We start from the raw sequence: 22,483 nt of genomic DNA, 5'->3' as shown, positions 1-22,483 counted from the left end.
CATTGGCAGGCAGATTCCCAACCACTGCGCCACCAGGGAACCCCAAGAAATAAATTTTTAAAAAGCTGAAATAGAAGAGACCACTTCTGCTTCTGAACGGGATTAAGTAATGGGCACCAGATTTACCCTCCTGCTTTTAATCAACTATAGAACCAGACAAAATATAATGAAACAATGGTTTTCAGATGTCGAACAAAAGGCAGCACAGGACAGTGACTCCTGAGAGCAGGCAAACAAATGAGGGGGTCCTATGAGTGCTCCAACTGACAAGTTAAGAGAGTTTGTAGGCACAGCACGGGGGCAGGGCAGGGGGAGCTCAACAAACTCCAAGCCAAAGAAATCTGCCAAGACAATCCTTTGGGGAAAGTATAGTCTGTTCAACAAATGGTGCTGGGACAGCTGGATATCCACGTGCAAAAAGGTGACTTTAGGCTCTCACCTCACAATAAAACTTAGAAGAAGACTAAAATAACACTGATAATCTCACCTCATCAAATAAAAACTGATTACTGAAATAAACACCATTAAGAAAATGAAAAGATGAGTGAGAGACCAGGAGACAATATTTACAAAACACATACCCAATAAAGGATCTGTGTCCAGAATTTACAAAGAACTCCTATAACACAATAAGACAACAAACAATTCAATTTTAAAAAATGGGTGAAATTTATAAGCAAACATTTTAACAAAGAAGATATACAAATGGCTAATTAGAACATAAAAACATGCTCAACATCATTAGCCATTAGGGAAATGCAAATTAAAATCACAATGAGATACTATTTCACACCAGCTAGAATGGGCATACTAAATAAGACAGGCAATAACAAATGTTGATGAAGATGAGGAGAACTGGAGCCTTCATATGTTTCTGGCAGGAATGTAAAATGGTGCAGCCATTTTTGAAAATAGTTCGGCAGTTTCTTGAAAAGTTAGACATAAAACTACCACACAAACCAGGAATTCCACTCGTAGGTATTTACCCAAGAGAAGTGAAAACATGTCCACACAAAGATCTGCACAAGAATGTTCACTGTGGTATTAATCATCATAGTCCAATACTGGAAATGTCCATCAGTTGGTGAAGGGATAGACAAAATGTAGTATCACATAATGGAGTACTATTCAGTAATGAAAAGGAATGAAATATTGATACATGTTGTACCATGAATGAACCTCAAAAACGTGCTAAGTGAAAAAAGCTAGGCATAAGAGATCACATACTGTATGATTCCATTTATCTGAAATGGCCAAAGTAAAATTATAGAGACAGAAAGTAGGTTCCCTGGAACTGGGGGCAGAAACAGGGATTAACTATCAATGGGCATGAAGGATCTTATGGGAGGATCAAAGGATTCTAAAACTAGTTAATGGTAAAAACTGTATCACTAAGGAAAGCTACCGAAAATCACTGAATTGTACACTTAAAACAGGTGAATTTTATGATACGTAAAATATATCTCAATAATATTTTTAAGTGGCAATTTTAATATTAAAGTAGAATTCAAAGCAAGAACTATGACCACGGATGGAGGATCATCTCATAATGGCCAAGGGTTGGGGGCAATGCAGCAAGAGGACGTGCAATCTTTTCAGGGTCAGCATTCTGGAGAAACAGAGTATGGTTCCTATTTGCCAGGAAGCTTGAGGATGTTTCCAACAACTGTGTTACCATTCCTGAGAAAAGGACATATAATCTTAAATGTGTATGGCCCAAACAACAGAGGTCCAAATAACATGACACAAAAACTTATTGAACTATAAAGAGAAATATTCCATTAAAATTGGTAATTTCAGTAACTGATCTCAATACCTCTTCTCAACTGATAGAGTGCACAGAAGATCAGTAAAAGATACAGAGGACTAGAAAAATACTATTAATCCACTTGATCTAATTGACATTTACAGAATACTCTCACCTAACATCAACAGAATACACATTCCTGTCAAGTGCACACAAAACATTTACCAAGATAGAATGCATTCAGTGCTATAAAACAAATCTCAATAAATTTAAAGGACTAAAACCACACAAAGCACATTCTTTGACCAAAATGAAATTAAATTCTAAATGAATACTGAGAAGATATCAGGAAAAGCTCCAAATATTTGGAAATTAAACAACACATTACTAAATAAGTTCAAGTCCAAAAAAAAAAAAGAGAGAAATAAAAACCCACAAGGGAAATCAGAAAACACATATCAAAAAGTTCAAAAGGTAGAAGCCAGATCAAGATGGCAGAATAGAAGGACATGGAGGTCACCTGCCCCGACAAAGACATCAAAAATACACCTATATGTGGAACAATTCTCACAAAATACCTGCTGAATGCTGGCAGAGATCTCATACAACCAAAGCTGCAAAAAAGATCACTAAGCAGTTGGGATTGACATGTATACACTGATGTGTATAAAACTGATGACTAATAAGAACCTGCTGTATAAAAAAATAATAATAAAAAAAAAGGAATCAGGACAAGACCTGTGCCCCGGGGAGGGAGTTGTGAAAGAGGAGATGTTCCCTCACCCTGAGAAACTTCTTCACTGGCAGGGAGACCAGCTGGGATGGAAAGAGAGTTTCAGAGGTTTGAAGGAGAGTGCAGTAGCCAGCCTGTGGCATGCAGAACAGAGAGAGACCTGCACAGAAGGTCCTGGCCAACTCCACGCACTCTCTAGCCCAAGACGCATGTCTGCTGTTGTGTGCAGGGGCTGGGTGCTGAAACTCAGGCTTCAGAGGACAGACCAGGGGAGCGGATTGGGGATGGCTACACGGAGACAGTGTGAAGGGGCAGGAGTGAGACCCAAGCCACAACCAGGGGTGTGCAGAGGAAGGAGCCTGGGTCTGCCACTGAAGCCCCACTGTTAACATATGCGTGCAAAGGAAGGGGTGGGGCCCGTCTTAGCAGCCTCATTCTCAGTGTGCTCACAGCAGGATGGATCTGCTTCTATGAGTTCTGGGAGCACATAACCACACACAGAGGTGGGGGTGAAATCCGAGCCAATCCCCAGGGACTGCATGACTTTAGAAGCAGGGCTGAGATCTGAGCATCCCAGCAGCTGTGCAATCTGCAGATTTACATGCTATGGGTGGCTTTGTAAACTCAGTGCCTTTGGGACATCTGAGAAGGTTACTGGTGCACCCATGGCCAGGGTGGGTCTGGTGACAGCAGCTACAGGCTCTGCAGGTACACACCAGGGGTGGGGCCAGGGATCTGGGCTGACTCAGTAGCTCCCACGGTGGGTCTAGGTGTACGACTATGGCAGTGCTGGTGCCTGACTTCAGCAGTTCTGCACCAATGGATCTGTGCTAGTGGCGTTGGGAGCACAGAGCCTGAGGGACACCTGGCCGACTGCCTGAATTCCCATGGTTGAGGCAAGGCTTGAGGGCAGTGCCCAAAACAGTGTACTCTGTGAGCCTGCACAATGGGTGACAGGCAACACCACAGAGCTCAACTCCTAGTGGACAGCTCCAATGGAGGAATACTCGGTGGCTCCTCTCCCAGAGCAAGCACTCCAGTCCTTCCTACCTCGTACCACAGATCAGAAACAGATCTGGGGGTGTCTACTCCAACAACTGGGGAGCAGGCCCTGCCCCTAACAGGGCTGTGACAAAGAGGAGACCCTGCTCAACGTTCATTGCAGGCTCTAGTCACCACAACAATCACACACCCTATCAATGGGAAACAGCCAACACACACTGAGGAAAGATGTGGCAGTCATACATACTAAAGACAGCCCTTATCCCAAAAATATTAGACTCACAGAGGCTACACCAGGACACTCTCACATAAAAACAGCCCTTCAAGACCACAGTTGACTAACTGTTTCTCCTAAACTCACAGAGTCAGAGAAATACAAGCAAAATGAAGCAGAGGAATCGCTCGCCATTAAAAGATCAAGGGAATTCCCCTAAAGATGAACTGGACATCTCCAGTATACCCGATTCTGAGTCCAAAAAGGAGATAATGAAAACACTGAAGGAATTAAGAAAGGCTATAGATAGAAATGCAGATTACTGTAAAAAGGAACTCAAAACTATTAAAGAGGTACCAATTAAAATTAGAAAACTCATTGGCCAAGACAAAAGCTGAGCTTAAAGGCAATAAATAGCAAACTGGATAACTCAGAAGAAGAAATAAGTGATCTGGAGTGTAGAATAATGGAAATCACCCAATCAGAACAGCAGACAGAAAGACAAATTAAAAAAAAAATGAGAGCAATATATGAGACCTATAGGCTAATATAAAGCATGCCAATCTACGTGTAATAAGGATCCCAGAAGGAGAAGAAAGAGAAAAGGGGATCAAAAATGTACTTGAAGGGCCTCCCTGGTGGCGCAAGTGGTTGAGAGTCCGCCTGCCGATGCAGGGGATACGGGTTCGTGCCCCGGTCTGGGAGGATCCCATATGCCGCGGAGCGGCTGGGCCCGTGAGCCATGGCCGCTGAGCCTGCGCGTCCGGAGCCTGCGCGTCCGGAGCCTGTGCTCCGCGACGGGGGAGGCCACAACAGTGAGAGGCCCGCATACCGCAAAAAAAAAAAAAAAAAAAAAAAAAATGTACTTGAAGAAATTATGGCTGAAAACTTCCCTAATCTAAAGAAGGAAACAGTTGTCGAGGTACAGGAAGCACAGAGGGTCCCAAACAAGATGAACCCAATCAGACCTACACCAAGACATATTATAATTAAAATGGGAAAAGTTAAAGAGAGGATTCTAAAGGCAGTAAGAGAAAAACAAACAGTTAATTAACAAGGGAACCTCCATAAGGCTATCAGCTGATTTCTTTACAGAAACACTGTGGGCCAGAAGACAGTAGCAAAATATATTCAAAGTCTTGAAAGGGAAAAAGGTGCAACCTTGGATACTCTACCCAGAAAGATTATCATTTAGAGCAGAAGGAGATAAAGAATTTCTTAGACAATCAAAAATGAAGAGAATACAGTAATACTAAACCTATCCTAAAAGAACTATTGAAAGATCGTCTCCAAATAGAAAAGCAGCAAGAATCGACAGTAAAGAGAAAATCACAATTGGAAAGTAAATCACTTAAATAAGCCAGTACACAGATTAAAAAGGTTTTTTTTTTTTTGGAAAGTGATGATAACTACAATGAACAGCAAAAGGATAAACATGAAGATGTAAAAGAGGACATCAAAATCATAATATATGGAAGAGGAGAGTAAGAAAATGCAGATTTTTTTTTAAAGACTGTTTGAGCCTATATGACTACCAGTCTAAAGCAAGTAGATATAGTAATGGGCTAACATACTTTAAAACCAGGGTAACCACAAATCAAAAACATACAATATATTCACAAAAGCCAAAAAGAAGAGAACACAAGCATAATACAAAAGAAAACCACCAAACCACAAAAGGAAAAAGGAACAAAGAAGAAATACAACATCAACTGGAACACAAGGTTCAAAATGGCAATAAATACATATCTATTAATAATTATCTTGAATGTTAATGGACTAAATGCTCCAATCAAAAGACACAATGGGGACTTTGCTGTTGATCCAGTGGTTATGACTCCGCGCTCTCACTGCAGGGTGTGCGGGTTCAATCCCTGGTTAGGGAACTAATATCCCACAGGCTGCACAGTGCAGGAAAAAAAAAAAAAAGGGACAGAGTGGGAAAAAAAAAAAGACAGAGTGGCAGATTGGATAAAAAAACAAGAGCCTATAATATGCTGTCTACAAGAGACCCCCTTTAGGGCAAAGGACACACATAGATTGAAAGTGAGGGGATGGCAAAAATAATTCATGCAAATGGAAATGACAAGAAAGCGGGGAGAGCAATACTCAGACAAAAAAGACTCAGACTTCCCTGGTGGCGCAGTGGTTAAGAATCCGCCTGCCAATGCAGGGGACATAGGATCCAGCCCTGGTCCAGGAAGATCCCACATGCCACGGAGCAACTAAGCCTGTGAACCACAACTACTGAGCCTACGCTCTACAGCCTGCGAGCCACAACTACTGAGCCCATGGGCCACAACTATTGAAGCCCATGTGCCTAGAGCCCGTGCTCCACAGCAAGAGAAGCCACCACAATGAGAAGCCTGTGCACCACAATGAAGAGTAGCCCCCGCTCACCACAACTAGAGAAAACCCACACACAGCAACAAAGACCCAATGCAACCAAAAATAAATAAATAAATAAGTAAATTAATTTTTTTAAAAAAAGACTTTAAAACAAAGGCCATAAAAAAACAAAAAGAAGGACTCTATATAATGGTAAAATGATCAATACAAGAAGAGGATATTAAACTTGTTAACATATATGCATGTGATATAGGAGCACCTAAATACAAAAAACAAATATTAACAGAAATAAAGGTAGAAACTGACGGGAATACAATAATAGTAGGAGACTTTAACACCTCACTCACATCAGTGGACAGATCTTCCAGACAGAAAATCAATAACGCAACAGAGATCCTAAATGATACAATAGAACAGTTAGACTTAATTGATATTTTCATCCAAAAAAAAACAGAATACACATTCTTTTCAAGTGCACATGGAACATTCTCTAGGATTGACCACATACTAGGAAACAAAACAAACCTCAACAAATTTGAGAAAAGAAATTATTTGAAGGACTTCCCTGGTGGCACAGTGGTTAAGAATCTGCCTACGAATGCAGAGGACACGGGTTCGAGCCCTGGTCCGGGAAGATCCTACATGCCACAGAGCAACTAAGCCTGTGTGCCACAACTACTGAGCCTGCATTCTAGAACCCATGAGCCACAACTACTGAGCCCATGGGCCAGAACTACTGAAGCCCATGCACCTAGAGCCTGTGCTCTGCAACAAGAGAAGCCTGCACACTGCAACAAAGAGTAGCCCCCACTCACCGTAAATGGAGAAAGCCCACGTGCAGCAACGAAGACCCAATGCAGTCAAAAAATAAATAAATAAATAAATTTACAAGCAAATAAATAAATAATTTCAAGCATCTTTTCTCACCACAACATCATGAAACTAGAAATCAACCACAGAAAGAGAAATGAGAAAAAAAAAAAAAGGTTACATGGAGATTAAATAACATGCTACTAAGAAACCACTAAGTCAGGGCAGAGTCAAAGATGGTGGCAGGGGAGGATATGGAATTCGCATCTCCCCACAACTAGGGTGCCTGCCAGATGCTGGTGGGCGACCTCGACACCCAAGGACACGGGAGGAACCCAAGTGACCAGGTAGGATGAGGTGGGGAGTAAGGGGGGAGGAAAAGTGGAGGCTGGACAGCACCGGGCACCTGAGGGGTGGCTGGGATTGGGGAGGGGTTCCCACTCCTGGAAGGACCCTCGGGGGCTCCGAGGATCGGGGGGGAGCATGCCTAGCATCTCTGCTGCCCCATCAGGCCCTGGGAAGCCTGCAGGGCTCCCAGGCACAGTCCTCGGCCCTCCCAGGCCCCTTCCGGGCCGTGTTGGTCCTAGGGGCGCAGGAGATAGGTGGGGGAGAAGAGGAGAGGTGGGTGGGAGGGGTCCTCCAAGCCCGGAGGATCAGGGGACGTGCAGAGGGTGTTTCCCCCACCCACTTGGGCCCTGGGAAGCCTGCTGGGCTCCCTGGCCTGGTCCTCTGCCCTCCAAGGCCCCCTCTGGCTGCAGGGGTCCTAGGGGCGTAGGAGAGAGGGAGGAGGGAGGAAGAGGAGGAGAGGCAGATGTGGGGGACCATCTGGGGCCAGGGGATTAGGGGAGGGGCCATGGGAGTTTCCCTGCCCACTCGGCCCTGGGAAGCCTGTTGGGCTTCCGGGTCTGGTCCCCTGCCTTCCGGGGTCCCCTCTGGCTGCGTGGGTCACAGGGATATAGGAGGGAGGGAGTGGGAGAAGAAGAAGAGATGCCAACGAGAAGGGGGCCACCAGGATTGGAGGATTGGGGGAAACACGCCTAGCATTTCCCCCACCCACTGGGGCCCAGTGAGCCTGCTGGGATCCTAGACCTGGTCCTCTGCCCTCCAAGGCCAGAGGCACGCCTAAGCCCCACCCCCATCCCCTCAGGGCCTTTTCCTAAGCACAGGCCCCACCCACCACCTAAACCCCACCCCTGCCTAAGCCCCGCCCCCCTGAGCCAAGGCCTTCTCATCCTTTATTTTCTTCTTTTTCTCCTTTTTTTTTTTTTTTTTACTATGGTGGCTATTTTTTACGTTCAGGTCATTGCTTCATCTATATTTTTATTTTTTTATTCTTTCTAACATCTGTTAGTTTTCTAATCTAATTTTATTTTTTACTCTTTGTTATTGTTCTGCTCCATTTTTTCTTTTCTTTTTTTTTTCTTTTTGTTTTTTGCCACCCCACATGGCTTGCAGGATCTTGGTTCATGAGCCGGGGGTTGGGACAGAGCTCCTGTGGTGGGAGCTCCGAGTCCAAACCACTGGAATAACAAAGACCCCAAGGAATATGGACCGGAGTGAGGTCCCACAGAGGTCCTCATCTCGACACCAAGACACAGCTGTACCCAACAGCGTACAAACTCCAGTACTGGAAGCCTCAGGCCAAACAACCAGTAAGACAGGAACACAATCCCACCCATCAAAAACAACAAAATAAAGAGACAACAAAAAAATATGTCACAGATGAAGGAGCAAGGTAAAAACCTACAAGACCAAATAAATGAAGAGGAAATAGGCAACCTAACTGAAAAAGAATTCAAAGTAATGATAGTAAAGATGATCCAGAATCTCGGAAATAGAATTGAGGCACAGACTGAGAAAACACAAGAAATGTTTAACAAAGATCTAGAAGAACTAAAGAACAAACAAACAGAAATGAACAACACAATAACTGAAATGAAAAATATACTAGAAGAAGATAAAAACAGAATAACTGAGGCAGAAAAACGAATAAGTGAGCTGGAAGACAGAAGGGTGGAAATAACTGCTGAGGAGCAGAAAAAAAGAAAAAAGAATGAAAAGAATTGAAGACAATCTCAGAGACCTCTGGGACAACACTAAACGCACCAAGATTCGAAATATAGGGGTCCCAGAAGAAGAAAAGAAAAAGAAAGTGTCTGAGAAAATACTTGAAGAGATTATGGTGGAAAATTTCCCTAACATGGCAAAGGAAATAGTCACCCAAGTTCAGGAAGTGCAGGGAGTCCCATACAGGATAAACCCTAGGAGAAACACACCAAGTCACATATTAATTAAACTAACAAAAATTAAATTCAAAGAAAAAATATTAAAAGCAGCAAGGGAAAAACAAAAAATAACATACAAAGGAATCCCCATGAGGTTATCAGCTGATTTTTCAGCAGAAACTCTGCAGACCAGAAGGGAGGGGCAGGATATAATTGAAGTGGTGAAAGAGGGGCTTCCCTGGTGGCACAGTGGCTAAGAATCCACCTGCCAATACAAGGGACACGGGATCGAGCTCTGGTCCAGGAGGATCCCACATGCCATGGAGCAACTAAGCCCATGTGCCACAACTACTGAGCTTGCGCTCTAGAGTCTGCAAGCCAAAACTACTGAAGCCGGCACACCTAGAGACCGTGCTCCACAGCAAGAGAAGCCACTGCAATGAGAAGCCCGCACACCACAATGAAAAGTAGCCCTTACTCACTGCAACTAGAGAAGGCCCGCAAGGAGCAACAAAGACCCAACTCAGCCATAAACAAACAAACAAACAAACAAATAAATAAATAAAACCAAAAACTGATGAAAGAGAAAAATGTACAAGCAAGATTACTCTACCCAGCAAGGATCTAATTCAGATTCAACAGAGAAATCAAAAGCCTTTCAGACAAGCAAAAGCTAAGGGAAGTCAGCGCCACCAAACCAGCTTTACAACAAATGTTAAAGGAAATTCTCTAGGCAGGAAACACAAGAGAAGAAAAAGACCCATAAAAGCAAACCCAAAATAATTAAGAAAATGGTAATAGAAACATACACATCAATAATAACTTTGAATGTAAAAAGATTAAGTGCTCAAACCAAGACACAGACTGGCTAAATGGATACAAAAACAAGACCCATATACATGCTGTCTACAATAGACACGCTTCAGACCTAGGGACACAAGCAGACTGAAAGCGAAGGAATAGAAAAAGATATTCCATGCAAATGGAAATCAAAATAAAGGGGAAATAGCAATACTCATATCAGATAAAATAGACTTTAAAATAAAGACAGCTACAAGAGATAAGGAAGGACACTACATAATGATCAAGGGATCAATCCAAGAAGAAGATTATATAATTATAATTATAAATATTTATATTATAAATAATATTTATGCACCCAACAAAGGAGCACCTCAATACATAAGGCAAATGCTAACAACCATAAAAGGGGAAATCAACAGTAACACAATAAGAGTTAGGTGACTTTAACACTCCACTTACACCAACGGACAGATCATCCAAACAGAAAATAAATAAGGAAACACAAGCTTTAAATGACATAATAGACCAGATAGATTTAATGGATATTTATAGGACACTCCACCCAAAAGTGGCAGAATACACTTTCTTCTCAAGTGCACACAGAATATTCTCCAGGCTAGATCACATCATGGGTCATAACTGAAGCCTTGGAAAATTTAAGAAAATTGAAATCATACCAAGCATCTTTTCTGCCCACAATGCTATGAGACTGGAAATCAATTACAGGAAAAAAACTGTAAAAAACACAAATACATGGAGGCTAAACAATGTACTACTACATAACCAAGAGATCACTGAAGAAATCAAAGAAGAAATAAAAAAATACATAGAAACAAATGACAACGAAAACAGGACAACCCAAAACCTATGAAACACAGCAAAAGCAGTTCTAAGAGGGAAGTTTATAGCAATTCAATCTCATCTCAAGAAGCAAGAAAAATCTCAAATAAACAATCTAACCTAATACCTAAAGCAACTGGAGAAAAAAGGACAAAGAAAACCCGAAGTCAGTAGAAGGAAAGAAATCATAAAGATCAGAGTGGAAATAAATGAAATAGAAATGAAGAAAACAATAGCAAAGATCAATACAACTAAAAGTTGGTTCTTTGAGAAGATAAACAAAATTGATAAACCTTTAGCCAGCCTCATCAAGAAAAAAAGAGAGTGGACACAAATTGATAAAATTAGAAATGAAAAAGGAGAAATCACAACAGACAGCACAGAAATACAAAGGATTATAAGAGACTACTACAAACAACTATATGCCAATAAAATGGACAACCACGAAGAAATGGACAAATTCTTAGAAAGGTACAATTTTCTAAGACTGAACCAGGAAGAATGAGAAATATAAACAGACCAATCACAAGTAATGAAACTGAAACTGTATTAAAAATCTTCCAACAAACAAAAAAGTCCAGGACCTGATGGCTTCACAGGCGAATTCTATCAAACATTTAGAGAAGAGCTAACACCTATCCTTCTCAAACTCTTCCAAAAAATTGCAGAGGGAGGAACACTCCCAAATTCATTCTACAAAGCCACCATCACCCTCATAGCAAAACCAGACAAAGATATTACAAAAAAAGAAAATTACAGACCAATATCACTGATGAACATAGATGCAAAAATCCTCAACAAAATACTAGCAAACAGAATCCAACAACACATTAAAAGGATCATACACCATGATCAAGTGGGATTTATCCCAGGAATGCAAGGATTCTTCAGTATATGCAAATCAATCAACGTGATACACCATATTAACAAATGAAGGAATAAAAACCATATGATCATCTCAATAGATGCAGAAAAAGCTTTGCACACAATTCAACACCAATTTATGATAAAAACTCTCCAGTGGGGCTTCCCTGGTGGCGCAGTGGTTGAGAGTCCGCCTGCTGATGCAGGGGACACAGGTTCGTGCCCCAGTCCAGGAAGATCCCACATGCCGCGGAGCGGCTGGGCCCGTGAGCCATGGCTGCTGAGCCTGCGCATCTGGAGCCTGTGCTCCGCAGCGGGAGAGGCCACAACAGTGAGAGGCCCGCGTACAGCAAAAAAAAAAAAAAAAAAAAAAAAAAATCTCTCCAGAAAATGAGCATAGAGGGAACCTACCTCAACATAATAAGGGCCATATATGACAAACCCACAGTAAACAACATACTCAATGGTGAAAAAACAAAACCATTTCCACTAAGATCAGGAACAGGACAAGGATGTCCACTCTCACAACTCTTATTCAACATAGTTTTGGAAGTCCTAGCTACGGCAATCAGAGAAGAAAAAGAAATAAAAGGAATACAAATTGGAAATGAAGAAGTAAAACTGTCACTGTTTGCAGATGACATGATACTATGCATAGAAAATCCTAAAGATGCCACCAGAAAACTACTAGAACTAATCAATGAACTTGGTAAGGTTGCAGGATGCAAAATTAATGCACAGAAGTCTCTGGCATTCCTATACACTAACAATGAAAAATCAGAAAGAGAAATTAAGGAAACAATCCCATTTACCATTGCAACAAAAAGAATAAAATATTGAGGAATAAACCTACCTATGGAGGCAAAAGACTTGTACTTAGGAAACTATAAAACACTGATGAAAGAAATCAAAGATGACATAAACAGATGGAGAAATATACCATGTTCTTGGATTGGAAGAATCAATATTGTGAAAATGACTATACTACCCAAAGCAAACTACAGATTCAGTGCAATCCCTATCAAACTACCAATGGCAATTTTCACGGAACTAGAACAAAAAACTTTACAATTCGTAGGGAAACACAAAAGGCCCCGAATAGCCAAAGCAATTTTGAGAAAGAAAAACGGAGCTGGAGGAATCAGGCTACCTGACTTCAAACTATACTATACAAAGCTACAGTAATCAAGACAATATGATATTGGCACAAGAACAGAAATATAGATCAACGGTACAGGATAGAAAGCCCAGAGATAAACCCACGCACATATGGTCACCTAATTTATGACAAATGAGGCAAGAACATACAATGGAGAAAAGACAGCCTCTTCAATAAGTGTTTGGGGACTTCCCTGGTGGCACAGTGGTTAAGAATCCGCCTGCCAATGCAGGGGACATGGGTTTGAGCCCTGGTCTGGGAAGATCCCTCATGTCATGGAGCAACTAAGCCCGTGAGCCACAACTACTGAGCCTGTGCTCTAGAGCCCACAAGCCACAAGTACTGAGCCTGTGTGCCGCAACTACTGGAACCCGTGTGCCTAGAGCCCGTGCTCCACAACAAGACAAGCCACTGCAATGAGAAGCCCATGCACTGCAATGAAGAGTAGGCCCTGCTTGCCACAACTAGAGAAAGCCCATGTACATCAACGAAGCCCCAACGCAGCCAAAAAAAAAAAAAGAAGAAAAATGTGGTGCTGGACAAACTGGGCAGCTACATGTAAAAGAATGAAATTAGAACACAACCTAACACCACACACAAAAATAAACTCCAAATGGATTAAAGACCTAAATGTAAGACTGGACACTATAAAACTCTTAGAGGAAAACAGGAAAAATACTCGTTGACATAAACCACAGCAAGATCTTTTTTGACCCACCTCCTAGAGTAATGAAAATAAAACCGATCCCTGGTCCAGGAATATCCCACATGCTGAGGAGCAATCAAGGCTGCGCACCACAACTACCGCGCCTGAGCGCTAGAGCCCACGAGCCAAAACTACTGAGCACACATGTCACAACTACTGAAGCCCACGCACTTAGAACCCATGCTCGGCAACAAGAGAAGCCACTGCAATGAGAAGCCCGCAAACTGCAACAAAGAGTAGCCCTTGCTCACCGCACCTAGAGAAAGCCCGCATGCAGCAATGAAGACCAAACGCAGCCAAAAATAAATAAATAAATTTCTTTTAAAAAAATCTACAAACAATAAATGCTGGAGAGGGTGTGGAGAAAAGTGAACCATTTTGCACTGTTGGTGGGAATATAAATTGATACAGCCATCATGGAGAACAGTATGGACGTTCCTTAAAAAACTAAAAATAGAACTACCATATGACCCAGCAATCCCACTACTGGACATATACCTATAGAAAAGCATAATTCAAAGGGACATATGTACCCCAATGTTCACTGCAGCACTATTTACAATAACCAGGACATGGAAACAACCTAAATGTCCAACAATAGATGAATGGATAAAGAAGATGTGCTACATATATACAGGGGAATATTACTCAGCCATAAAGAGGAATGAAATTGGGTCATTTGTAGAAATGTGGATGGACAAAGAGTCTGTCATAGAGAGTGAAGTAAGCCAGAAAGAGAAAAACAAATGTTGTATATTAACACATATATGTGGAATCTAGAAAAATGGTACAGATGAACCTATTTTTAGGGCAGGAATAGAGACGGAGATGTAGAGAATGGACATGTGGACACAGTGGGGGAAGGGGAGGGTGGGACGAACTGGGAGATTAGGTTTGACATAAATACACTACCATGTGCAAAATAGATAGCTAGTGGGAACCTGCTGCAAAGCACAGGGAGCTCAGCTCGGTGCTCTGTGATGACCTAGATGTGGAGGAAGGGGGGGAGGGAGGTCCAAGAGGGAGGGGATATAGGTATACATATAGCTGATTCACTTCATTGTACAGCAGAAACGAACACAACATCGTAAAGGAATTTTACTCCAATAAAAAAAAAAAAGAAAAAAAGAAACCAATGGGTCAATGATGAAATCAGACAGGAAATTAAAAAACACCTTGAGGGCTTCCCTGGTGGCGCAGTGGTTGAGTCCGCCTGCCGATGCAGGGGACATGGGTTCGTGCCCCGGTCCGGGAGGATCCCACATGCCGCGGAGCGGCTGGGCCCGTGAGCCATGGCCGCTGGGCCTGCATGTCCGGAGCCTGTGCTCCGCAACGGGAGAGGCCACAACAGTGAGAGGCCCGTGTACCGCAAAAAAAAAAAAAAAACAAACAAAAAAAAACAAACAAAAAAAAACACCTTGAGACAAATGACAATAAAAACACAACCATACAAAATCTATGGGACACAGCAAAAGCAGTTCTTAGAGGGAAGTTCACAGTAATAGAGGCCTTCCTCAAAAAACAAGAAAAATCTCAAATAAATAACCTAACCTACTATCTAAAAGAATTAGAAAAAGAAGAACAAACAAAACCTAAAGTCAGCAGAAGGAAGGAAATAATAAAGGTCAGAGCAGAAATAAATAAAATAGAGATTAAAAGAACAATAGAGAAAAATCAATAAAACCAAGAGCTGGCTCTTTGAAAGGGCAAACAAAATCGACAATCCTCTGGCCAGGCTCACAAAGAAGAAAAGAGAGAGGACCCAAATAAACAAAATAAGAAATGAAAGAGGAGAAATAACAACTGATACCACAGAAATAAAAAAAAAAACATAAGAGAATACCATAAATAATTATATGCCAACAAATTGGACAACCTAGAAAAAACAGACAAGTTTCTTTTTTTTTTATTCAGACATAAAATCACAAAAATTATAATCATCCTCATCAGTTCACTCAGTCCCATGTAATTAATTTTTTTTCATCTTGATCTTTTGTTAGCACTTTTATGAATTCATCAGTTTTCCATTAGAGTTCTGAAAATGCTTATTCATTCAGTTCAGCCGTATCAGACAAGTTTCTAAAAACATTCAGCCCACTAAAACTGAATCGAGAAACAGATAATTTGAACACAGCAATCACTAGAAGTAAAATAGAGTCTGTAATTTTTTAAAAAAATCCCAGCAAATGAAAGTCCAGGGGCAGATGGCTTCACTGGGAAATTCCACCAAACATACAAAGAACTTATACTGATCCTTCTCAAACTGTTCCAAAAGATGGAAGAGGAGGGAACACTCCCAGTCATTCTATGAAGCCATCATCACCCTGATACCAAAACCAGACAAAAATAACAAAAAAGAAAATTACAAGCCAGGCCAGTATCTTTGATGAAGACCTAAACAGACATTTCTCCAAAGAAGACAAACACATGGTCAATAGGCACATGAAGAGATGCTCAACATCACTAATTATTAGAGAAATGCAAATCAAAACTACAATGAGGTATCACCTCACACCAGTCAGAATGGCCATCATCAAAAAGTCTACAAATAATAAATGTTGGAGAGGGTGTAGAGAAAAGGGAACCCTCCTATACTGTTGGTGGGAATGTAAACTGGTGCTGCAACTATGGAAAACAATATCAAGTTTTTTCTTTTTATGTGGACCATTTTTAAAGTCTTTTTTAAAAATTTTTTTTATTTTTATTTTTTTTGCGGTATGCGGGCCTCTCACTGTTGTGGCCTCCCCCGTTGCGGAGCACAGGCTCCGGACGCGCAGGCTCCGGACGCGCAGGCTCAGCGGCCATGGCTCACGGGCCCAGCTGCTCCGCGGCATATGGGATCCTCCCAGACCGGGGCACGAACCCGTATCCCCTGCATCGGCAGGCGGACTCTCAACCACTTGCGCCACCAGGGAGGCCCTAAAGTCTTTATTGAATTTGTTACAATATTGTTTTTGTTTTATGTTTTGGTTTTTTGGCCCCAAGGCATGTGGGATATTAGCTCCCTGACCAGGGATCGAACCTACGCCCCCTGCATTGGAATGCGAAGTCTTACCACTGGACCACCAGGGAAGTCCCCTGAGATCTTAAAAAACAAGAAATAGAGTTGTCATATGTTCCAGCAATCTCACTCCTGGGCATATATCTGGAGAAAACTATAATTCAAAAATTGGATGCACTCCAATGTTCATAGCAGCACTATTTACAGTAGCCAAGACATGGAAGCGGGGGACTTTCCTGGCGGTCCAGTGGTTAAGACTCCATGCTCCCAGCGCAGGGGGCACGGGTTCAATTCCTGGTCGGGGATCTAAGATCCCGCATGCCGCAGGGCATGGTCAAAAAAAAAACCAAACCCACAAGTGTGAATAAAAAAAAAAAAAAAAGGACATGGAAGCAACTTAAATGTACATCTACAGATGAATGGATAAAGAAGATGTGGTATGTATATACAATGGAATACTACTTAGCCATAAAAAAGAATGAAATAATGCCATTTGCAACAACATGGATGGGCCTAGAGATTATCATACTAAGTGAAACAAGTCAGAAAGAGAAAGACAAATATCACATGGTATCACTTATATGTGGAATCTAAAATAAAAAATGATACAAATGAACTTATTTACAAAACAGAAACAGACTCACAAACTTAGAGAACTACTTATGGTTACCAAAGGGGAAAAGGGATGGAGGAGGGATAAATTAAGAGTTTGGGATTAGCAGATAAAACTAATATATATAAGATAGATACAAGGTCCTACTGTCTATCACAGGGAACTATATTTGATAACCTGTAATAATCCAAAATGAAAAAAATATGAAAAACAATATGTATATACTATATGTATAAACTGAATCACTCTGCTGTACACCAGAAACTAACACAACACTGTATACCAACTATACTTCAATAAACAAATAAATAAATAAATGTTCAAAAGTTGCAGGATATAGATAAAGCAGACCTAGAGGGAAATATATAGCATTAAACATTTATATTATGAAAGAAGAAAAATCAGTGATGTAAACCAGGGGTCAAACTATGGTCTGATGCTCATTTTTGTAAATAGGCTTTTATTTTAATATAGCAACATATATCCGTTTCCTGTCTGTGGCTGTTTCCACACTACAAAGGGTGAATTGAGTAGCTGTGGTAGAGACTATCTGGCCCATTAAGCTTAAGATATTTATTCTCTGGCCTTTTACAAAAAGAAGTTTGCTGACCCTGACCTAACTTCTATTTTAAATTTATTTATTTATTTATTTATTTATGGCTGTGTTGGGTCTTTGTTGCTGAGCGTGGGCTTTCTCTAGTTGCGGTTAGCAGGGTCTACTCTTCGCTGTGTTGTGCAGGCTTCTCATTGTGGTGGCTTCTCTTGTTGCGGAGCACAAGCTCTAGGTATGCAGGCTTCAGTAGTTGTGGCACACGGGCTCAAGAGCGCAGGCTCAGTAGTTGTGGTGCACGGGCTTAGTTGTTCTGCGGCATGTGGGATCTTCCCGGACCAGGGCTCGAACCCATGTCCCTGCATTGGCAGGCGGATTCTTAACCACTGTGCCACCAGGGAAGTCCCTAACTTCTATTTTAAGAAACTAGAAGAAGGAATAGCAAGTGATGCAAAAAATAAGCAGAAAAAAGGAATTAAGAGCAGAAATCAATGGAAAAGAAAACAGAAATATAGAGAAAAGTCAATGAAACCAAAAACTAGTTCTTTAAGTAAAATTAATAAACCTTTAATCACGCTGATCAGGAAAAGAAGTTATCACCAACACAAGGAATGAGTGTGGGGTCACTACAGATCCTACACACATTAAAAGAATAAGGAAATATTATGAAATACATGCCAATAAATTTGAAAAATTAAATGAACCAACTCCTTGAAAGACACAAACTACCAAAACTTGCTCAAGAAGAAACCGATAACATCAATAGCCCTAGGTACTACAGATACTAAATTTGTGGTTAAAAACTTTCTTCCAAAGAAAACAAAAGACCAATAACCCCCAGGAATGTAGACAAAAATCTATAATAAAAGTTTAGCGGGGCTTCCCTGGTGGCGCAGTGGTTGAGAGTCTGCCTGCTAATGCAGGGGACACGGGTTCGTGCCCCGGTCCAGGAAGATCCCACATGCCGCGAAGCAACTAGGCCCGTGAGCCACAACTACTGAGCCTGCGCATCTGGAGCCTGTGCTCCGCAACAAGAGAGGCCGTGATAGTGAGAGGCCCGCACACCGCGATGAAGAGTGGCCCCCGCTTGCCACAACTAGAGAAAGCCCTGGCACAGAAACGAAGACCCAACACAGCAAAAATAAATAAATAAGTTAGTAAACTCCTACCCCCAACATCTTCAAAAAAAAAAAAAAAAAGTTTAGCAAAGAGAATACAGCAGCATCTCTTAAACATCTGGTTCAATAATAGCCAGATTCTTATATCTGCTTCTACATTCAACCTATTGTGATACATATCGTTTTAGTTAAAGTATATAAGGAAAATATGGCTTCACACAGACATATAGCTGGAAAATGGAAGAATATTTTAATAGATATTTCAAATAACTCAGTTCTTTGATACCATATTAAAACTCAGCAAATAGTTGCTTTTAAAAGATTAGCTGCAATGTAGAAACTGAAAAATGTCAATGAATTTTTCATGCTCTGCTACATGGAAATCCATTGGTCTAATTTGCACCTTGAATGGAATTTTTACCCATGCATAATTTTGTAATAACATGCATTGGTCATCTGAAAAATGATCTTCCAGATGTTGACATATTTTATCTTTTTTTTTTTTTTTTTTTTTTTTGTGGTACGTGGGCCTCTCGCTGTTGTGGCCTCTACAGCTGGGGAGCACAGGCTCTGGACGCACAGGCTCAGCGGCCATGGCTCACGGGCCCAGCCGCTCTGCGGCATGTGGGATCTTCCCGGACCGGGGCACGAACCCGTGTCCCCTGCATCGGCAGGCGAACTCTCAACCACTGTGCCACCAGGGAAGCCCCTTATCATATTTTAAAGATCACATTCATTAGTTTCACCACCAATTTCATCAGAAAACTCTTTACTAGGGAAGTTTTCAGTTTATTGTGACAGATACAAGTTTTCCAAAATTTTGATTTCTGTCTTTAAAGCTCCACTTTTTTCTCCAGTTTTTTTTTTTTTTTTTTTGGCCGTGCCAGGTGGCACGTGAGATATTAGCTTCCCAACCAGGGATTGAACCCGCAGCCCCCTCACTGGAAGCGCAGAGTCTTAACCTCTGGACCACCAGCAAAGGCTCTTTTTCTCCACTTTTACTGAGTTATCATCGACATACAGCTCTGTATCAGTTTCAGGTGTACAGCATAATGACCTGACTTACATATATTGTGAAATGATTACCACAGTAAGTTTAGTTAATCATCATTCATCCTCTCATATAGATGCAAAATTAAAGAAATAGAAAAAAACCTTTTTTCCTTGTGATGAGAACTCTTAAGATCTACTCCCTCAACAAATTTCAAATATACCATACAGTAGTGTTAACTACAATCATCATGTTGTACATTACAACCCCAGTACTTATTGTAACGGAAGTTCACTCAATTCCTTCACTCCTTACCCCACACTTCTGGTAACCACAGTCCGATCTCCTTTTCTGTGAATTTTTTAAATTAATTTTTTTATTAAGGTATAGTTGACATGTAACATTATATTAGTTTCAGGTGTACAACGTAATGATTTAATATTTGTATTACTGTGAAATGTTCATCACAATAAGACTAGTCAACATCCATCATCCTACGTAATTACCAAAAAAATTTTTTTCTTGTGATGAGGAATTTTAAGAACTACTCTCTTAGCAACTTTCAATTATGCAATACAGTATTATTAACTATAGCCACCATGTTGTATATTACATCCCCATGACATTTCTTTTAAAACTGGAAGTCTGCACCTTTTGACGTACTTCATTCATTTCACCCACTCCCCAGCTGCCCACCTCTGGCATTTCAGCAATATACCAATCTCTGTTCTCTGTATCTATGAGCTGTTTGGTTTTTGTTTTTGTTTTTTTAAGATTCCACATATAAGTGAGATCATACAGTATTTGTCTTTATCTGTCTGACTTAATTCACTTGGCATAATGCTCTCAAGGTCCATCCATGTTGTCTCAAATGGCAAGATTTCATTCTTTTTATGGCTGAGTAATATTCCATTGTGTGTTTTGTGTGTGTGTGTGTGTGTATATATGACATTTCCTTTATTCATTAATCCATTTATAGACACTTAGGTTGTTTCCATATCTTGGCTATTATAAATAATGTTGCAGTGAACATGGGAGTATAGTTTTTTGAGGAACTCCATACTATTTTCCATAGCAGCTGCACCAATTTACATTCCCATCAACAGTGCAGTGTTTTTAATTTTTCCCTTGGATTCCATATGTAAATGAGATCATACAGTATTTGTTCTTTCTCTGAGACTTGACTTCACATAAAGCATCCATCCATGTTACCACAAATGGCAGGATTTTCATCTTTTTAAGGACTGAATAATATTCCATTATATATATATATATATATATATATATATATATATATATATATATATATATATATAAAATATATACCTCACAACTTCCTTATCCATTTATCTGTGAATGGGCACTTAGGTTGTTTCCATTTAAATTTTATTATTAGCAAAAACTACTGCCGGGCTTCCCTGGTGGCGCAGTGGTTGAGAATCTGCTAATGCAGGAGACACGGGTTTGAGCCCTGGTCTGGGAGGATCCCACATGCCGTGGAGCAGCTAGGCCCGTGAGCCACAACTACTGAGCCTGCGCGTCTGGAGCCTGTGCTCCGCGACAAGAGAGGCCGCGATAGTGAGAGGCCCATGCACTGCAATGAAGAGTGGCCTCCGCTTGCCACAACTAGAGAAAGCACTCACACAGAAACGAAAGACGCAACACAGCAAAATTAAATAAATTAATTAATAAACTCCTACCCCCAACATCTTAAAAAAAAAATACTGCCAATTGTTTTCCTTGAAGTGCCATGTTCACATCATTCATTTATAAGGAAAATGTCTGCCCAACATTAAAATTAGAACAGCCTTAGTTTGTCTGTCAATCATTTAAGTAAAAATAGTGTTTCAAGAAAGGGTAATTTGCTTGTAACTCAAACAACTGAACAAGTGCTCTTCCTCCAGATAACCACTGTACTTCTTTATTATCTAACACAAGTGCTTTATGTATACTCCAAATTTGTCATGCAGAATATTAAAAAAGACAGGTAATCAATGTTCCAGATTTAATAAAACTAATAATCTGTACTGCTTTTCAAGCACATTTTAAAAAGAAAATTGTATTTAAAAAAATTGCAAGGCTGAAAAGAAAAAAATTGCATGGCAGTGAGGAATACCATGACTACTTGTACAGTTTGGTGCCACTGCTTGATTGGTGCTAAGGCCCAGCAGTGCTACCCACCATTGCTTTTGTATCACCAATGCATGTGCAAACAGAGAGAAAAAGGCGAATAATATCTTAGCATTATTATGAAAGTTTTTTCAACTTGCAGACCCCCTGTACAGGTCCCAAGGGCCCCAGGGGTCCACATACCAAACCTTGACAAACTCTCCTAAATAAATCCTAAATACACCCATAGAAGAATTTTTTTCAATCATTGCTGTTTTATTTTTTGACCGAACCTGAGTTTTTGGTTAAAAGGTATTAAATCCCTTTACACATCTACTTATAAATTGTTTGGTTTCATTTATGTGATCTTAAGATGTTTAATGCTTCCTTGTATTTGATACAGTAATACTTCCACATGATATAAAATTTAAACAGTACAAAAGGGTATTCTGTGACGAGTAAGTCTCTTTCTTATCCCAGACCCCAGTATTCCTCTCTGGAAGCAACCACTGCCAATATATCTTGGAGACTACCTTGTTAACACATATAGATCCACTTCATTTACTTTTAAAGGCCTATGACATATATTGCCAAAATACCCTCTAGGAAGGCTGTAGCAGTTTACCTCTCTAACCAGCAATATGAAAA

The 22,483-nt window shown here is 40.7% G+C and overlaps 1 protein-coding gene across 2 annotated transcripts in view; it reads right to left on the bottom strand.

Moving 5' to 3' along the window:
* The window catches only part of OSBPL11 (oxysterol binding protein like 11), a 100,134-nt gene that overhangs the window by 6,635 nt on the left and 71,016 nt on the right, over positions 1 to 22,483 (bottom strand). The window lies entirely within an intron of this gene.

This window comes from Mesoplodon densirostris, chromosome 5 (genome assembly GCF_025265405.1).
Source record: "Mesoplodon densirostris isolate mMesDen1 chromosome 5, mMesDen1 primary haplotype, whole genome shotgun sequence".
Classification (NCBI taxonomy): domain Eukaryota; kingdom Metazoa; phylum Chordata; class Mammalia; order Artiodactyla; family Ziphiidae; genus Mesoplodon; species Mesoplodon densirostris.
This window is presented reverse-complemented; position numbering and strand designations above follow the sequence as displayed.